This window comes from Callorhinus ursinus, unplaced genomic scaffold (assembly GCF_003265705.2).
Source record: "Callorhinus ursinus isolate GAN/ISIS: 27379988/994484 unplaced genomic scaffold, GSC_fseal_2.0 scaffold18, whole genome shotgun sequence".
NCBI lineage: Eukaryota > Metazoa > Chordata > Mammalia > Carnivora > Otariidae > Callorhinus > Callorhinus ursinus.
In genome coordinates, this window is record NW_027397080.1 from 30,679,927 (window position 1) to 30,698,213 (window position 18,287).

At 41.9% G+C, this 18,287-nt stretch overlaps 1 protein-coding gene across 2 annotated transcripts in view; it reads left to right on the forward strand.

Annotated features, from left to right (window-relative positions):
• The first annotated feature begins 1,259 nt into the window (after positions 1 to 1,259).
• The window catches only part of RERE (arginine-glutamic acid dipeptide repeats), a 411,538-nt gene continuing 394,510 nt past the window's right edge, over positions 1,260 to 18,287 (forward strand). For both annotated transcript variants that reach the window (XM_025856826.2, XM_025856830.2), the window contains exon 1: positions 1,260 to 1,740. The gene's annotated coding sequence lies outside the window, so the exon portion shown is untranslated. The remainder of the gene's footprint in view (positions 1,741 to 18,287) is intronic.

Below are 18,287 nucleotides of genomic sequence, written 5' to 3' on the forward strand. Positions count from 1 at the left end.
CAAATTATTCTGAAAAGAAGCTGCTGGATGTGGAAATTATAATCTGAATAGATATTCCAAAGAGAAAATTATCACTTTATTTGAAATAGATGAATGAATTATTTTGCGCTGTGTTCTATCCCTTAATTATTCTATTATATACATATCTGAACTCCAGGGAGAGTGTATGGTATAAGGACACCAATAAGCATTTACAGTATATTAACAAACCAACAATAGGTTGATGATTCGCCCTGGATTCATGCCAGGGTGTGTGAAAGAACTCAATAAACATGATATGCATTTCAAAAACTGCTAGTCATAATTAAAATTTCCAAACCCCTCATTCCTATAAATTATATTAAACAGAATATGAGCATTTGGCCTGCCCCTCACTCCCCTTACAGCACCGTAGACCCTGTGATTACCAGCCTTTTGGGAAGTGGGACAGATTACTAGGTTTCTCAAAGGAAAAAGGTGATATTTGGATTTTTTAAAAAGATTTTATTTTTCAAACTTACTGCATAGAGTTGTGCACACTGCTCTCTCCCTAACATTCCCTCTGCGACTGGGGTTCTAGTCCCTTCTTTATTCCTTGATGAGACTTTTCAGGCTTTTCCTCTTTATTACATTCTTTTCAAAGAAGCAGCGCAACCTGCGAATTTCGTTTTTCTTTCTTAATTAATCTTCTGCCATAGACTTATTTTGAAAACGTTCATTCTCATCAAAATTTCGAAAGAGTCCTTAAGCGAATCGTTGGAACCCACTCCGTGTCCCCCCTCCCAGGATTATGAATCCTCGTCTGAAGTGGCTGAAAAGGCAAATTGTGACACTGGTAATAACAAGAGCAGCGGGACTCCGGCCAATCGCGCCCGTGGGACCAGCCTCCAGCGCGCCGCGGCCCCGGCTCCGCACAAAGACGCGCCCCGGTGGGGGGGGGGGGGCCCAGCCCGCCGCCCGCCGCCCGCCGCCACCCGGAGCGCGCGCTCGAGCCCGGGCCGCGGCGTCGGCACAGCCCGGCCGCTCCCCTCCTCTCCTGCTCTTTTTATTAGAAAGGAAATAAAAAAAAAAAAAAAAAAAAAAAAAAGAGAGAGAGAGAATGAGAGAGCGCAAGAAATCCCGCCCCTCCGCCCGCCCTCCGCCTCCCATTGGCCCGGCCTCCGCGTGCGTCACGCCGGGACGCACCAATGGCGAGGCGTGATACTGCGAGGTGGGCCGGGCCCGAGCGCGGAGTGGGCGGTGGGTCGGTGCAGCAGCCCCGCCGCGGCTCGGCCACCATCGCCGAGGCGCCGCTGCTCCCACAGACGCTCGCGAGCCGCCCCCCGCGCTCCCAGCCTCCTCTTCCTCCCGCACGCCCGAGACGCTCGCCCGCCTCGGGTCTCGCCCCCGCCTCCGCCTCCCCCGCGCTCTCCCCGCGCTCGCCTCCCACACAGTCTCTGCCTCATTTTCTCTTCTAGTTGAGGAAAAAAAAAAATCACCATCATCCTCAGGGATCCCCTCGCCCTCAGAAAAACAAAACCAGACATGATCCTGGGCTCCCGCTCCTGAAGGACTGGCCGAGCGAGGAGCAGGGAGCTAGTGGAGACCGCCCCAGAGGTCACGGGAGGGAAGCCCCCGCAGCCCCCGGCCCTGTCCCCGCGGCCGGCCCCTCCTCGGCCCGAGCCCGGCGGTCCCCAGCCCCGCGGCCTCCCGCCCCGTCCCCCACTTGCCCGGGAGCCGGACGAACACACCTCCATTGATGGTGTAGCGCATTCGGGGAAGGTAAGTCTCCAACTTGCCGGCGCGTGGCAGCTGCCTTCTCTCCGGGCCCCTCGTCTTGGGCACGGGCGTGAGGCGGCAGGGGTCGGCGTGGGCTCCTCCGTCCGCTGGGAGCCAGGAAGGGGAGGCCGGCGGGCGGCCGCGCGCGTCGAGGGGGGGGGACGGGAATAAAGGGCCGGGGGACTTCTTCGGCCCTGCCCGGGCCAGGTAACTGTCCCACTCGCCTGCCGAGCCCTGTTCTTTCTTTGCTGCTTATTCATGCTCTTGTTTGACTTGTCTGAGGTTAAACTGTTTCATGTGACTAAATTATTGGCTGAACTGGGGGTTGGGGTGGGGGGGGGGGGAAGGAAATGAAGTCAAGGACCCAAACTGTAAATTTCTTGAATGTTTGTGGATTTGGGGGGCGTGGGGGAGGACTTTTCTTAAAGTATTATTTTCACATTAGGGAACGATTCCTTCTTTGTGTTCTAAATCTCCAGTTCTCTGCTGTGTGATTACTAAATTATGAAACCCAAAATCACTTGCGGCAGAATAGGGTTCTTACTACCATGTTTGAGTCCTGCTGTCTGAAAGAGAGTGACTTCTATTTTTATTTTTTATTTTTTTAAGGTTTTGGGAAGAAGAGAGGGAGTTTTACATAGATTGTGTGTGTGTGTGTGTGTGTGGGGAGGGGGAAAGTGTTGCAGGTTTCCTTTGAAACTGGTTGCTTGAGAAGTTGTTGAAAGGAAAACAAAATGATTCATTGTTGAATTGTCATTTTCCTCTGCCTCTTCTCCAAGGTTTGCTTACAATTTTTCTGGATTACAGACTTCAAACATTGATTTAAGCAAAATGTGTCCTTGAGAAACTGGGTGCTTTAAATGTTTCAGTATGTGTTGCTATTTTAAGGGACATTTTAGAAAGTAGTTTTGTATGAATCCTGAAATAGCTTTCCCCAAAGCAAATTTTTAAACACAAAAATGATAATTAGTAAAAGGGAAACTTGGTGAATTACAAAACAAACATTTTGATGTAACACAAATTAATGCATCCTATGTTTAGATATGAAACAGTTTTGATAATTGCTCTCCGTTTAAAGAGAGGACCTTTTTGTCTGATGTACACTGGTTTCTTTAGTCTCAGTCTGTTGGGGGAGGGGAGAGAGGATGGCTCTATACAATAATAAAATCATCTTTGGGTAGCTATTTCCTTCCATGGATTTGCTTGCTGAATTAATTCCACTGTAAATTATAAACCAGTTTTGATTTTGATGGCCTGGATGGAAAGCTGGCTTCCAGCTCTCCCTGTTGTTGAGGTCGAAGGGAAAAGAGGCAGAGAGAGAGAGAGAGAGAGAGAGAGACACACACACACACACACACACACACACACACACACAATACCAGGCTGAGGGCTCATTGTTCTTCCATACACACATTCATTCTCTCTCTCCCATATTTGGGACTAGGTTTGCACAGACAAACACAGCTCTTTTGGGGAGAGAGGAGAGAAGATGGGGGAAGGGTGGACGCTTTTCTTTTTCAGCTTGCATGTCTGGCCTTTTTTTGCAACCTTATAAGAGGCAGAAGAGTATATGGGAAACTAAAGGACACTCAAAAATATGTTCAGAGACTCCTTCTCTACCTCCCTTCTTTCCTTTGCAGCTCTAGTTTCTGCTGCTCTTTTTTGTATATGTAAAGATACAATCCCTCTTTATATGTCGTGGCCTTATAGTCAGCTCCGCTTTCCTATTCCTCATTGCCCCTGACTTGTTGGGGACAGTGATTTGTTCATTGGACTTTTATTGTAGTGAATGTGACCAGAGTCTTTTCTAGGTAGAAGTAGATTGTCTCAATTAAGGTGATAAAGATCGTATTTGAGGTTAATATTTAGCAAAGAGTGTCTCTGTGTTTTGACATTTTCGTGGTCTGATGGTTGATAATCAGGTATGCTGGCTATTGAGATGTCATTTTTTGTTTTGGAAGTAGGGGTTATAAAGAAAGATAGGGTTTTCTCTTTTGGGGGCTGGTGTAGAGGCTTCCTTGAATACTGGACAGGGAATAAGCTGACAGAGTCCACCTGGGTTAAATCCTGCTCTGGGTCAAGGATGGAGGTTGGTGTGAATGCTGTGGGTTGCAGAATAGCACCTTCTACTGGTTAATTGCTTTGCGGGATCCTGATGAAGAGGATGGGGGAGGGGATTAACGGCTGAGGCCTAATGATTTTCTTTTGAACACAGTTGTAGTGCCTTCCTGCAAATGCCACTTCCCTGAGCTGCTAATGCACGGATGCATTGAGGCTTTTTACGTTATTGGCTGTGTCTTGACATTAATTTGTTCTATTATCAGTAGTATTTACACATAGTGACTTCCAGAGACTCTTGAATTGATACTCTTCTTTTATGAGAAACATGGTTTGTCTTGAAATACTAAACAAAATAAAGGGATTTATTTGTGTTCTTGGTGTTGGGAACTGTACATACACTAGCAGTCTTTAAAAAGTTTTCAGTATCATTAGTAAAAAGTCAAATAGACCTACCCTATAGAAATGAAAAATCCTAGCCCTGGACCCAAGGGGTTTTCTTCTGGGATTTCATGGGAGTGGGGGGAGGTTGGGGGGGAGAGGAACTCACTAAAATCAGTAATTTTGCAGATGTAGTAGTATTGCTTTCAACTGTCATATAAACAAATGAAATTAAGTCTGATAGGACGACTTATTCTATAGATTAGATTAAAAAAAACAACAGAGGCAAGAGAAAATGTGAAATGAATGTGTACACAGATTAACACAGAGGGCCAAATTCCTGCTCAAAGACTTCGAATCCAAAGTGTAGTTTCAGAGATAATCTGTTTGATAAATGCCTGGAAGGTTTTTTTTTTTTTTTTAATCACACATACTACCCCATCTCTATTGTTTTAATGGAGTGAACTGTTGGAGAGGTTTGTAGAGGCAAGGGGGACTCAGCATAGAATAAACATCTTCTGTTTCAGACTGGCTACTCTAAGGAATGTGATTTCTGATTCACTTTGCTTTCAAAACTTAGAGTGTAACCCCTAAAGTTGTGTACCTTTTACAATGAAATGTGAACAGTTCAAATGTATTATTTATTCAGTAGGAATAGAGTTTAGTCATTTCAATCCAGTATATTCTCTGTCAGTGTTTTGTTGCAAGGTAACTAGAGTAACTGAGAACCGGTTCACAACAAAAAGGTAATCCAAATCAAATAAGTGTACCGGTTGTTTTTCAGCTTTGACTTAGTGGTCAGTCAAAACATTTTTAAAAAGTAGGGCAGAATCACTGTCGGGTCCTGCAACAGTTCTATGTACTGTTGAACGACGCTATGCCAGGTGCTGTCAACACACACACACACAAGAATGGGACCTGTGCCCTTCTACCAGTGTATGTTGAATATTATTATGGATTTAGTAAGCGCCCATTACTTTTAAAATTAGTTTTGAATCTTTAACATCTTGTTCAAATCCCAGTAATCAAAAAAACATTTTAGTAGTAAAGTAAGTTGTATATACGGAGTTCTTCTGGGAATTCTGTGCTTTCCAACTAAGTGCTTTTGGCAGCTGCTTTTGCAGTTGATTTAAAGGTTAAGATAGCAGAAAATTCAGATGTTTAGAGTCATTAGTGTAACATAGCTGTGAACTTCATTACACACACACACCCCCTGAAACAATACACTTACTGTTTTACATAATCACTCTCTGATAACACTGTGCTCTAGCTGATCATAGAGTTTTTCAACAACTAGGAATTCCTCTTGAATCATGTTTAAGTGATTGTTAATTATTATTTGTATCTTCGTAGTTATTCCAAATTTGTAGCTTTGCTTGTTCTGTTTTAAGTGTGATTTTGGTGAGCCTTTTTGGCTTTTGCTTGGTTTCTTGTCTAACAGTTCTGATGGTTTTTAAAATGAGGAAAAATGAGCATTTATTTGTTAGAAAATGATTAAGACTGCAAAGCCATTTTGATGAATATTTGACCACAAATAAACATGCTCAAATCTTAAATATATTTAATAGAATGAGGTTTTGGTTGGAATTGTGATTTATATGATTAACTTGTTGGTGTGCCAAGTAGTGTAAGATATGCCATGTGTCTGTATATTAGGTAACTAGGTCAGATAGATAGGACTGCTAATATGAGGTTTTTTGGTAAAGTGACCTGTTTGTGTCAGTGTAAAATTGTTTTCATTTGGTAAAATTTGCCAGTGTCAGCAACCATAAGCAATATGTTTAATTGTGAAATATTTCCTTATATGGTTATGTTACAAAATGATATGACTTCTAATTCATAGGCCACTTGGTATTTGAGGAATCCTCACAGCGTATTTGTCTTGGGCTTTTGCATCAGAAGGTGAAGTTATAGGCCATGCCCTAATTTAAAACTAGTTATATGTATGATTTGTAAAGGTTTGGTTAGGCTTACTTGGTTGCAAGGATCAGAAAGTCTTCAAGTCATTTCACATATTGGAGAAAAGGGGAACAGAAATGGAAACCTAGAGAGTCAGGCCTCACAGAACAAGAACCCCAGGTTCTGACGGGCCTCATGGATGCTGGAATACTGTTTGGGATAAGGATCCTGCCCAGCTTTAGTGACCAGATTACCTTGTTGCCTCCTCAGCAGGAAGGGTTTGTTGAAACATACCCTAGTGCCAGGGCTGTGTATGGTTGTGCAGGCTCTGTGTAGCATAAGGACACCACTCTAAAAGGGACAGAATTGACATTGTGGGCCTGGACTAACCTGAAAGAGATCTTGTGAGCAAGCCTGGCCAATGCCGCATCTCTAGACAGAATCTTAGAGCAGGAGTGGAGACCCCCTGCTACAAAAACCTATTCTAGCACACATGGCCACACACATACTCAGCAGAGCATGCATATACACATTCATTGACATCTATACAGTTCACCAGGCTCCCAGAGGTCTGATTCCTGACCCCCTTCTGGGGGTGGGGAGCAAGGTGAGTGGACTGGTGGTGGCACTTAATGTATGTGGGGTAAATAAATTTGGGGGGTGGTATGAGCAGGTGAGAATGTGGGCATGTGTCTGCTTGTATGCATTCAGAGCAGCTGCCTGGGAACGCTCTGGAAGCCTTTCCCTCCCTGGGCAGAACCTGGTTGCACTGGGGAGACGTATCCACGTTACAACAATTTTGCTTGATTCCTTTTTTTTTTAATAAAGATTTTATTTATTTATTTGACAGAGATAGAGAGCACAAGCAGGCAGAGCGGCAGGCAAAGGGAGAGGGAGAAGCAGGCTCCCCGCTGAGCAGGGAGCCTGATGCGGGGCTCGATCCCAGGACCTCGGGATCATGACCCGAGCTGAAGGCAGTCGCTTAACTGACTGAGCCACCCAGGCACCCCAGTTTTGCTTGATTCCTAATGAGAAGCAAAGGCGGACTGCTGATTTAAGAAGTTGTTTGTTATATGAAGACACTATTCAGGTGAATTTAAACTAGATGCTCCTTTTTAAATCAGTGCCATTGCTCCCTTGCCCTTCATGCCTTTCCTTCCCCTCTTCTTTCTTTATGTGTGGGTCACTGAAGTGAATGAAGGGGTATCATCAATTTGCGATCCGCTCTCTCTGGTTGGGTCACCACGTAAAGTTGTTCAGGTTGGATAGTATTATACTAACTTAAATATTTTTTACTGAAGGCAGGTATTCTGCACAAGACACTAGACAGACAGGGCTGGTACACCTAATCCTCTACTATTCACTCAGCTGTTTTATCTCTGGTTTCTTTGTGTCTTTATGCCTCTGCTTCTGCTTCCACTTCCTCTACTAAGGACTCATTATATATTTAATTAATGTTTCCCAAGAGAGAAGATCTGGTAGGACTGTTGGTTAAGGGTTTGGAGCCTTCTTAAGCTATCTACCAGCCTCCCAGATGGCAGGGTGCTCACCTTTTCAAGCCATATCTCATTGAGGTACACAGTAGGAGCTACGGGAATGGGAGGCATTCTGAGCCATGGCCTACGGGAGATTTTTTTCTATTGTTAAATCCTATCATGTTTTTCCCATCTTTATTTTTCCTGACATCTGGTATAGCTGTTGTTGCTTTTGATAGCTTATCCAACAGTTTTTTTTGCTTTAAGAAACTACATCGTCATAAATGGTAGTCAGTTAAGATTTCTTTTTTAGGTGAGATCATATTATTACATCTGTCTTGTTGTATTTTTCCTGGGAATCTACCCATCTATGTGGTCTGCCTTCCTGCCTACCAAGTCCTTGTTTCCCAAACTGTATTCATGGCACACATTAGTGCTGCGAATATTTTAAGTGTTTTGAGGTCAAGTAAATTTATTGTTATTATTGTTCTTTATTCTTTTTTTAAAAAATTTTGTCAGAGAGAGAGAGAGAGAGAGAGAGCGCGCGCGCACAAGCAGGGGGAGCGGCAGAGGGAGAAGCAGACTTCCCACTGAGCAAGGAGTCCGACGCAGGACTCTATCCCAGGACCCTGGCATCATGACTTGAGCTGAAGGCAGATGCTTAACAGACTGAGCCACCCAGGTGTCCCTATTTTTTATTCTTTATTTAAATTCACGTTAGTTACATACACTGTATTATTAGTTTCAGGGGTAGAATTTAGTGATTCATCATTTGCATATAACACCCAGGGCTCATTACATCAGCTGCCCTCCTTAATGCCCATCACCCAATTATTCCTTCCCCTTACCCTCAAGTAAAATTTATAATGCACATTAACACCTTAAAGGTTCAGAAATATCCTGTAGTTTACAGAGGGGTTTTTTCATTTGTCTATTTGTTTGGTTTGTTGTTTATTTTGTTTTTTTCCTTCCCCAAAGAATAGGTTTGGCCTTCTTATGGGAACTAATATTCTATAGAACAGTTTGAGAAACACATGTAAAATTAATCCTTCTTAGTCAAGTGACTTGTACTTTTCTCCTGAATAATGAAGCAAGTTCTGGTGTTACTATCACAGCACTTTGCTGCTCTGTACTGTTTTTCTTCAAGCAAGCTTTGCACTCCAGTACTTCCAACGGTACCAAATGACTGCCTTTTCCACCTTATATATGTGTCACTCTAGAGGGTGTGTGTGTGTGTGTGTGTGTGTGTGTGTGTGTGTGTGTGTGTTTTAAGTAATCTCTCCACCCAATGTGGAGTCAAACTCAACTCCAAGATCAAGAGTCACATGCCCTACTGACTGATCTAGCCAGGGGCCCCATTCCGTAGTTAGTTTTTGTTTTTGATTGTTATGTCTATAATCCCTCATTCCATCTTTAAATCCGATCACAGTCAAATCAATATTTCTTTTTTTACCCCACTAACCACGAGCTATGCTCTTATTCAGGATGTTATCACTTCATTTTTGGACATGTACAGTATATAAGCATTGGCAAGAATCAACAAATACTTAAAAAAACCCTCAAGTACTTGACTGTAGTTCATTGAGGTAAGCCTTGCAGGCATGTAAAGATGAAGAGAACAGCCTTCTAGAAGTTACTATCTATACTGGCCATCTATATACACATAATTGTTAGAAGGTAAACATAAGTGTTTTGGAGACACAAAGTGCCATGGGGTTGTATTAGTGATGTATTGCTGCATAAAAAGTTACCTCAAGACTTGGTGACAACACAGTAAATATTTATTACCTTACAGTTTCTGTGGTCATTCATTTGGGAGCGGCTAGGCTTGAGTGGTTCTGGCTTCAGATCTCTTGAGGTTGCAGTCAAAATGTCAGCTGGACGCAGTCATCTGAAGGGTTGACTGGGGTTGGAAGCTCTGCTTCCACATGGCTCACTTAGTTGGCTGTGGGCAGAAGGCCTCTGCAGGAAGCTTCAGTTGTTCTCTGTGTGGTTACCTGAGTGACCTCATGATGTGGCATTTGGCTTCCTCCAGAAGGAGTGATCAAAGAGAGAAAAAGGAAGCAAGGAGGAACCCTCAATGCCTTTTCTTTCTTTTTTTAAGTTAAAACAAAACAGAAGCAATTTAATTTTTTATTTTGTGGGGGGAGTAAGCAAGCATGTGCACAAAATGGGGCAGAGGGAGAGGGAGATAGAGAATATCAAGCTGACTCCCCGCTGAGCACGGAGCTTGATGCGATGCCAGGGCTTGATTCCACAATACTGAGATCATGACCTGAGCCGAGATCAAGAGTCAGACGCTCAACTGACTGAGCCATCCAGGTACCCCCTCAATGCCTTTTCTGATCTATTCTCAGAAGTTACACACCATCACCTCTATCATATTTTATTCGTTAAAATCAAGTCACTAAGTCCAGTCCTTCCTTCCGTGAAGGAAATTAAGCTCCACCTCTTGAAGAAGGAGTATCAAAAAGTTTGTAGATTTACTTTAAAACCACTACAGGGGGCTACCTGGGTGGCTCAGTCGGTTAAGCGGCTGCCTTCAGCTCAGGTCATGATCTCAAAGTCCTGGGATCGAGCCCTGGGTCGGGCTTCTCCTTCTCCCTCTGCCTCTCCCCTGCTTGTTCTCTCTCTTTTTCTCTCTCTCAAATAAATAAATAAAACCTTAAAAAACAACCCCTCCCCAAATAAACCACTACAGGGGTTCAAAGGAGAAAAATATAGAAGACTTAAAAAATGTTTTCCCCTTTGTTTAGTTATCCTCAAGCGATGTTTTGCTTTAACTAGAGAGTAGTTGCTGGTTCTTAAGAGGAGACTGGCATGACCATAACCTTGTGTTATTCATCTTCTCCTTCTGTCTTTGTTCAGGTATCATTTATTCTCTACCTTCTTCCTGTTGTTCTTACATCAGATTTAATCTCTCTCTTTTTAAAGATTTCTTTACTCATATGAGAGAGAGAGGTTGGGGGAGGGGCAGAGGGAGAGGGAGAGAAATCCCTAAACTGACTCCCTGGTGAGCGCAGAGCCCAATGCAGGGCTAGATCCCAGGATCCTGAGATCATGACCTGGGCTGAAATCAAGAGCAGACGCTTAGCCATTTGAACCACCCAGGCACCCCAGATTTAATCTTTTTCAATTAAAACTATGCTTAGGATACCTGCCTTTTTTTTTTTTTTTGTTTGGCCACTCTGATTTTCTACTAATTAAGTACCTTTTCTCTTCAGTTCTTTTACCTTCCTACTTACTTTATTATTTCTTTTTCTTTTCTTTCTTTTTTTTGGGGGGTCCATTGAGGCATTTTATTTGCACGTGTGTATTATATCCTGAGCAAAAGAATCCCAGGATTTTTGCTCCTGTGTATTTTTGTCTTGCTTCTTCATGGTCCATGATGCCAGCTGAGGTTGTTAGTACAATGAAACAAAACTGGTGGGATGGGAGTAGGTTATTATACCATCTTTCTACACCTTTGAGTTGCACATCAGATCTGGGGCTGACCACTCCACACGTTGTTTAACCTGCCCGTGAAGTTCACGGTAATTTTCCCAGCTCTGTGAACATCAGTGATTTCAAATTCATGGATGTAACCATGCTTCATCATCACAGTTCCCGTAGAGTAGGTATAACTATTAATATATTTTGATTTGTAGTACAGTGTATGTTTTGTGTATATAACATACAAAAATACAACCCTGCTGCATTACCAGTTTGGCCTAAAATGTCAACTTTTAACTATTTTAACTACTTAATATTTAAATATTGCTGTTTTTCATGATTCTGTTTATAAACTTCTCCATCAGCACCATTTTTTAGTGTGACCTTGTTCTACCTAGTGTGTCTAGTTTGCACGTTTATAAATACAGCCCTAATCTCTTTCCTGAGATCCTAATCCATGTTGCCCTCTGTCTCCTTGGATGGCTTTTGGGTACTGAGCCTCAAAATACACCATTGGTATTTGACCACTCTTAACCATCATACTTTTTAACAAAGTATTTAAGAGCTCTAGACTCAATCCCCAGTCTGCTGCTTAATAACTCTGTGACTTTAGGCGAGTTACTTGCCTCTCTGGTCTCAGTTTACTTATCTGTAAAATGGGGGATAATAATAGTATTCATCTTACAAGTTTGTTGTGAGGGCCAAAGTAATTAATACATACAAGATGCCTAAAATGTTTCTGGTAAATACTAAGTATTCACTCAGTACTAGCTTTTAAAAATTATTTACTGTTATGATTGTCATCTAGAGATCTAGCTTTCTATTATGTTTGCTTTCTTTGTTATCTGCAATACTCAATAACTAGGAGATACGTAGGAGCAGTGGGTTAACTCTACAGGGTTTAAATAGGTTCTCAGTTACTAACTAAAACTTTCATTATGTTGTACATGATTAAATACCAAGTGAATGATACAGACCATAGAGTAATGGCGAGATTTGGGGTGTTAATGAATGATCAGAAGGTTGTAGCTTAGTTGTTTCTCTTCCTTGTGATGTTCCTGAAGGAGATTTATATAAGTAGAACATGGCAAGTGGGAAATTCAAAGTATTATTTTATTATTAATTGGGCTTTTGGCCAAATACCCATGTAGAGCTGTCTGGTATCCTGGGTTGTAGCATGTTGCTTAAACCTGAGGCCTAGGCAGGGGATCTCCCTCCCTCCAAAATCCTATTATCTTACTACTCTTAGGCTGGCTACTTTACAGAAGACCCAAAGAGAGAGAAATGAGCAAGTGCAAGATAGCAAACCTTCATTATATGTGTCATGTTTAATCTGCATTTGATCTTCAAATTTATAAACAGGTCCAATCAGTGTTTTGGACTCTGACCTACTCAGATTAGTATTCCTTCCTCTTAGAGAGGTTCAAGACGGTAGGGGATGGGAGAGAGAGTGCAAGGCATCTTGTTGGTCCAGCTTCTGCTCTTTAGTGAACTTGGTTGAATGGCCTGCAAGGAATAACTAAACATGGTTGGCCATCTGTCTAGCAGCCGTACATTCTGACTTTTTTTTAAGGACATTCCATGGGAGCTAGGGGGAACTGCAAAGTTTTTTTTTAATTTAAGGATAAGGTTACTCTTTGAGATGAAATTAAGGAGAAATGTTATGTGAAAATAAGATTTGTCATTTGGAAAAGTGGCCCACCATTAATGATAGCTGCTTTGGCATTTTGGTAATATGCTGATTTTAATTTTGGTAAAGGGAATATAATCTTTGAGGAATATGATTATATATGATTATGTTAGTAGAGCAGAATTGAAGCCTAATCATATTATACTCAATCTGAAACAAGAACATGGTAGCAGAAGGGATATAATTATATATAACTCCAGAGGCATCTGGAGTGTTGCCCTCAGATTCTGCAACCTCAGGTACATTCCTGTCAACTCCAGGAGGGCACTACTTTGGTCACTTCTGTGTCCTTTGCATCTAGCATGTGAAGAACGTAGCAAGTATTCACTTGTCAAGTGAATGATTGGATAATATTATTGTATAGTTTATTGAGGTTAATGATACAGGAGATTTGGCTTCATCTCCTGACCCCAAAGGATATTCAGGAAGCTGATTTTTGGGCAAATTCTTGATAATAACGTTTTTATATCTTACATATAGTATAGAAAGAAAGAAAAATTTTTTATATTTTATATCTTACATATAGTATAGAAAGAAAGAAAAATTTCAGTGCTTTAGTTTTTTGAATCATCACAGTTTTTATTTTAATCCTAGGAAGTTTAAAATATGTATTAGAAATTGTTTAATGAGGGCGCCTGGGTGGCTCAGATGGTTAAGCGTCTGCCTTCGGCTCAGGTCATGATCCCAGGGTCGGGCTCCCTGCTCCTTGGGAGCCTGCTTCTCCCTCTGCTTCTCTCTCTCTCTCCCTCTGTCTCTCATGAATAAATAAATAAAATCTTAAAAAAAAAAATTGTGTAATGAAGTAGTACTTAATAAATACATGTAGTACTCTTTCTGAGGTTTGTCTTGTTTTAAGTAGGGTTAGGTAAAGCAGTGAGTGGCAGAAACCCAAAATGACAATGGCTTGAACAAGGTAGAAGTTTCCTTTCTTTCATGTAAAGCATGGACAACCCTGAGCTAGTATAGTATCTTCATGCTCATTAGGAGTCCCAGCCTTCTCCTTTTAGTCAAAGAGCATCTCTAGTTCTTCTGGTCAGTTCTGCATTCTCACCAGGGGGAGGAGGAAGGGGCAAAAGCTGCGTACATCCCCAACCTGTGAGGATACTTTCCAGAAGTTACACACATCACTTCTGCTCTGTCCCTTTAATTATAACGAAATCGCTAGGCCACAGATAGCTGCAAGGGAAGCTGAAAATGCAGTCTTTCCTGGAGATGGCTATGTGCCTAGTCAAAAGAAATTGGAAATTCTGTTAGTTTGGAAGAAGGGAAGACTCCCTTCTTGCAGGACTGCTGGCACTCTGACCAAAATTCAAATGGATAATGTGGTATTAACACATTGGGTAATTGCCTTTCAGTATTTTTTGATACCATCTGCTGGGGTACCTGGCTGGCTTGGTCAGTAGAGCATGTAACTCTTGATCTTGGGGTTGTGAGTTTGAGCCCCACGTTGGGTATAGAGATTACTTAAACATAAAATCTTAAAAAAAAAAAAAAGAATAGGGGCGCCTGTGTGGCTCAGTTGTGAAGCATCTGCCTTCGGCTCAGGTCATAATCCCAGGGTCCTGGGATCGAGCCCCCGCATCAGGCTCCCTGCTCCGCGGGAAGCCTACTTCTCCCTCTCCCACTCCCCCTGCTTGTGTTCCTTCTCTCGCTGTGTCTCTCTCTGTCAAAATAAAATAAAATCTTTAAAAAAAAGGATAAAGAATACTCTATTACAGTGAGTTCAGTATTCAGTATAGAATTTTAACTAAACTTTTAATTTAAATTCAGTTAGCGAACTTACAGTGTATCATTAGTTTCAGATGTAGTGTTCAGTAATTTCTCAGTTTCATATAACACTCAGTGCTCATCACATCACGTGCCCTCCTTAATGCCCATCACCCAATTACCCCATCCTCCCACCCACTTCCCCTCTAGCAACCCTCAGTTTGTTTCCTATGGTTAGGGGTCTCTCATGTTTTTTCTCCTTCTCTGATGACTTCCCATTCTGTTTTCCCTCCTTTTAAACTTTTTTTGAGCTAATGATGGCCTCAGATTTTTATTGCTAGGTAAGTTTTCTTTTCTTTTTTTTTTTTTTTTAAAGATTTGATTTATTTATTTTTGAGAGAGAGAGAGAGCGCGCACATGAGTGGGGAGCCTGATGTGGGACTTGATCCTAGGACCCTGGGATCACGCCCCGAACTGAGGGCAGTTGCTTAACTGACTGAGCCACCCACGTGCCTGCTAGGTAAATTTTCTATTTTTTTTTTTTTTAAAGATTTATTTATTTATTTATTTGAAAGAGAATGAGAGAGAGAGCATATGAGAGGGGGGAGGGTCAGAGGGAGAAGCAGACTCCCTGCTGAGCAGGGAGCCCGATGCGGGACTCGATCCCGGGACTCCAGGATCATGACCTGAGCCGAAGGCAGTCGCTTAACCAACTGAGCCACCCAGGTGCCCTAAATTTTCTAGTAAGACAGCTGACTTCCTTCTTACTTGAACATTCTGATCTTTGTAGCATAATCTGCCATGTATTTTTTTTTTATGTGATTCTTTATTGTAGGAATAATGACTGAAATTTCCTAAGTTTTTATACACTAAATATGATTAAAGTCCTCTTAGAAACATTTAATTCCTACCATTTATAAATTAGAAAAAATGCATTTTTTGCTATTATACTGAGAAATGCTTTTATTAATACTTTACTAATATTCCTTAAGATATCTAGCTTTACAAAACATCTACATTCTTTTTAAATATTTTATTTGTAATGACTTAGCACCTTTTTCATAGCATAGTGAGAATTTAAGAGTCTTTACAGAATCCTTAAGCAGGCTTTACGTTATGCAAAACCTTGAATAACTTGGTTGATAGGTATGCTTGAAAAGAGTCTGTACTTTTTCTGATCGTGAACAGCAGCTTTTCTTCCCAGAGCTCAGGGTGACTTTTAGTTTTGCAAGTAGGAGGACACGGTTTATCTTTTCATCTGTTGGTTGTCATATTTTATTTGCCGCAGCATGCAAGTACACTGTATGCAATTGTGTAATTGTCATAAATAAGTTTATTTTATTTTATTTTATTTTTTTATTTTTTATTTTTTTATTTTTTTTTAAAGATTTTATTTATTTATTTGAGAGAGAGAATGAGAGATAGAGAGCACGAGAGGGAAGAGGGTCAGAGGGAAAAGCAGACTCCCTGCAGAGCAGGGAGCCCGACATGGGACTCGATCCCGGGACTCCAGGATCATGACCTGAGCCGAAGGCAGTCGCTTAACCAACTGAGCCACCCAGGCGCCCAATAAGTTTATTTTAAAAAAAATATTTATTTGATAGAGAGCACAAGCAGGAGGATGGCAGAGGGAGAGGGAGAAGCAGGCTCCCTGCCAAGCAGGGAGCCTGACATGGGGCTCGATCCCAGGACCCTGGGATCATGCCCTGAAGCCTAAGACAGACACTTAACCGACTGAGCCACCCAGATGCCCCCATAAATAAGTTTATTTTTTAAATGCTGTTTACAAATATTTTTGGTACCTTAGACCTAAAGTTAGGAATGTATTATAAAGTTGTGTCTAAGGACTGTTTGAAACCCTGTGTAAGAAATTGATGCTAGCGATTGCCTTAAAAAAAATTTTTTTTTTATTTATTTCGGAGAGAGAGGGAGGGAGAGAGAGGGAGGGAGGGAGGGAAGGAAGGAGGAGGGACAGGAGGGAGAGAGTGGCAGAGGACGACCATGAGTTCATGACCCCAGTGGAAACCAAGAGTCTGAAGCTCAACCCACTGAGCCACCCAGGCGCCCCCTAGTGATTGCCTTTTAAGGAGGCATACTAGGGCACTGGGGAGGGAGCTAGAGAGGAATCCTTACCTTTCATCTTCTTACTGTTTGTGGCACATAACTATTACCTAATTAAAATAAATAGGAAGGGGCGCCTGGGTGGCTCAGTGGGTTAAGCGTCTGCCTTCGGCTCAGGTCATGGTCCCAGGGTCCTGGGATCGAGCCCCGCATCGGGCTCCCTGCTCAGCGGGGAGCCTACTTCTCCCTCTCCCTCTGCCTGCCTCTCTGCCTATTTGTGCTCTCTCTCTCTCTGTCAAATAAATAAATAAAATCTTAAAAAAAAATAGGAAAAACCTGTGCTTTTTATTTTTAGACTCTTGCCATTTTCTTAATGCTTTAGTGAAATATCAGTTTAATTTATGTATGAAATGAGGCATACACAGTGACCTAGACACTTAATGTGCCCTTCATGAGTTTTCTCACCAATAGGAATAAGACCTGTACACCATTGAGTGCTTGATAGAGGAATGTGTTTCAAGAGGGGATGGTCCTGTGGTTTAAGGAAGAGAATTAGCTCTGGCTGGGGGCAGTAGGGAACATTTGGTGTGGGAGAGGGTGTTTCACCTGTGTTTTGAGGGACTGGCAGGAATTGGACATATGGTAAGTAGCTAAGAGGGTGTCAGGCAGGAAATTGCATGCTGCAAAGACACCCAGGCTGGAAAGATGGGAAATGGGGAGAGCTTTTGCTGCTTCTGTGATGAGGATTATGAAATGTGTTTTGATTTCCTTATTTTATTTTATTTTTTTAAAGATTTTATTTATTTGACAGAGACACAGCGAGAGAAGGAACACAAGCAGGGGGAGTGGGAGAGGGAGAAGTAGGCCTCCCACTGAGCAGGGAGCCCGATGCGGGGCTTGATCCCAGGACCCCGGGATCATGACCTGAGCCGAAGGCAGACGCTTAACAACTGAGCCACCCAGGCGTCCCTGATTTCCTTATTTTAAAAAATTCTTTTAAAATGTTCTGTAGCAGATGCAGGCATATGTAGTTCTTTCAACTGAAGTAATTTATATTTGAAGCTGTTGCTGGTAGCTGTTCAGAACAAGTTGTTAAAAGAGTATTTTGGAGAGGAGTCCTTTGGGCTGATTTCTCAAAGGAAGAACAGACTGGTTTGGCTGGAACCCTGAAGCACTGGAAAGACAAGTTGGGGTCATAGCATGGGGAGATTTAACACCAGGGGGAGACTTTATTTGAGAGCCCGATTCATTCAAATTACATACAAATTGTAATTATAAAATTAATATATGCTTATTGTAATCACATTCCTACAGTTCAAAAAGAGTAACGCTTATTCCCCCAATATTCTTCCAGACACTTTCTATATATACATAGACACATGTGTACACACTATACATACTATTGTGAATTTTGCTTCTTTAATATTTCAAGCATATACTTTTCAAGTCAATATGTGTAATTATACCTCAGGTCTTTTTTTTTTTTTTTAACAGTTGCATAGTGGGATATTGTGTGGATGTATACTTCAGTTTCCCATTGATGGACGCTTAAATTGGTTCTGATTTTTTTTTTAATCCTTGTACCTGTACAGCTGTATAGGTATATCTGTAGTGTAAATTCGTAGAATTGGAATTGCTGAATCTATAGGTATGTGCATTTTTAATTTTTTTTTAAAGATTTCATTTATTCATTTGACAGAGATAGAGCAGGAACACAAGTGGGGGAGTGGGAGAGAGAGAAGCAGGCTTCCCACAGAGCAGGGAGTCCCATGTGGGGCTCGATCCCAGGACCCTGGGATCATGACCTGAGCCGAAGGCAGATGCTTAACAACTGAGCCACCCAGGCG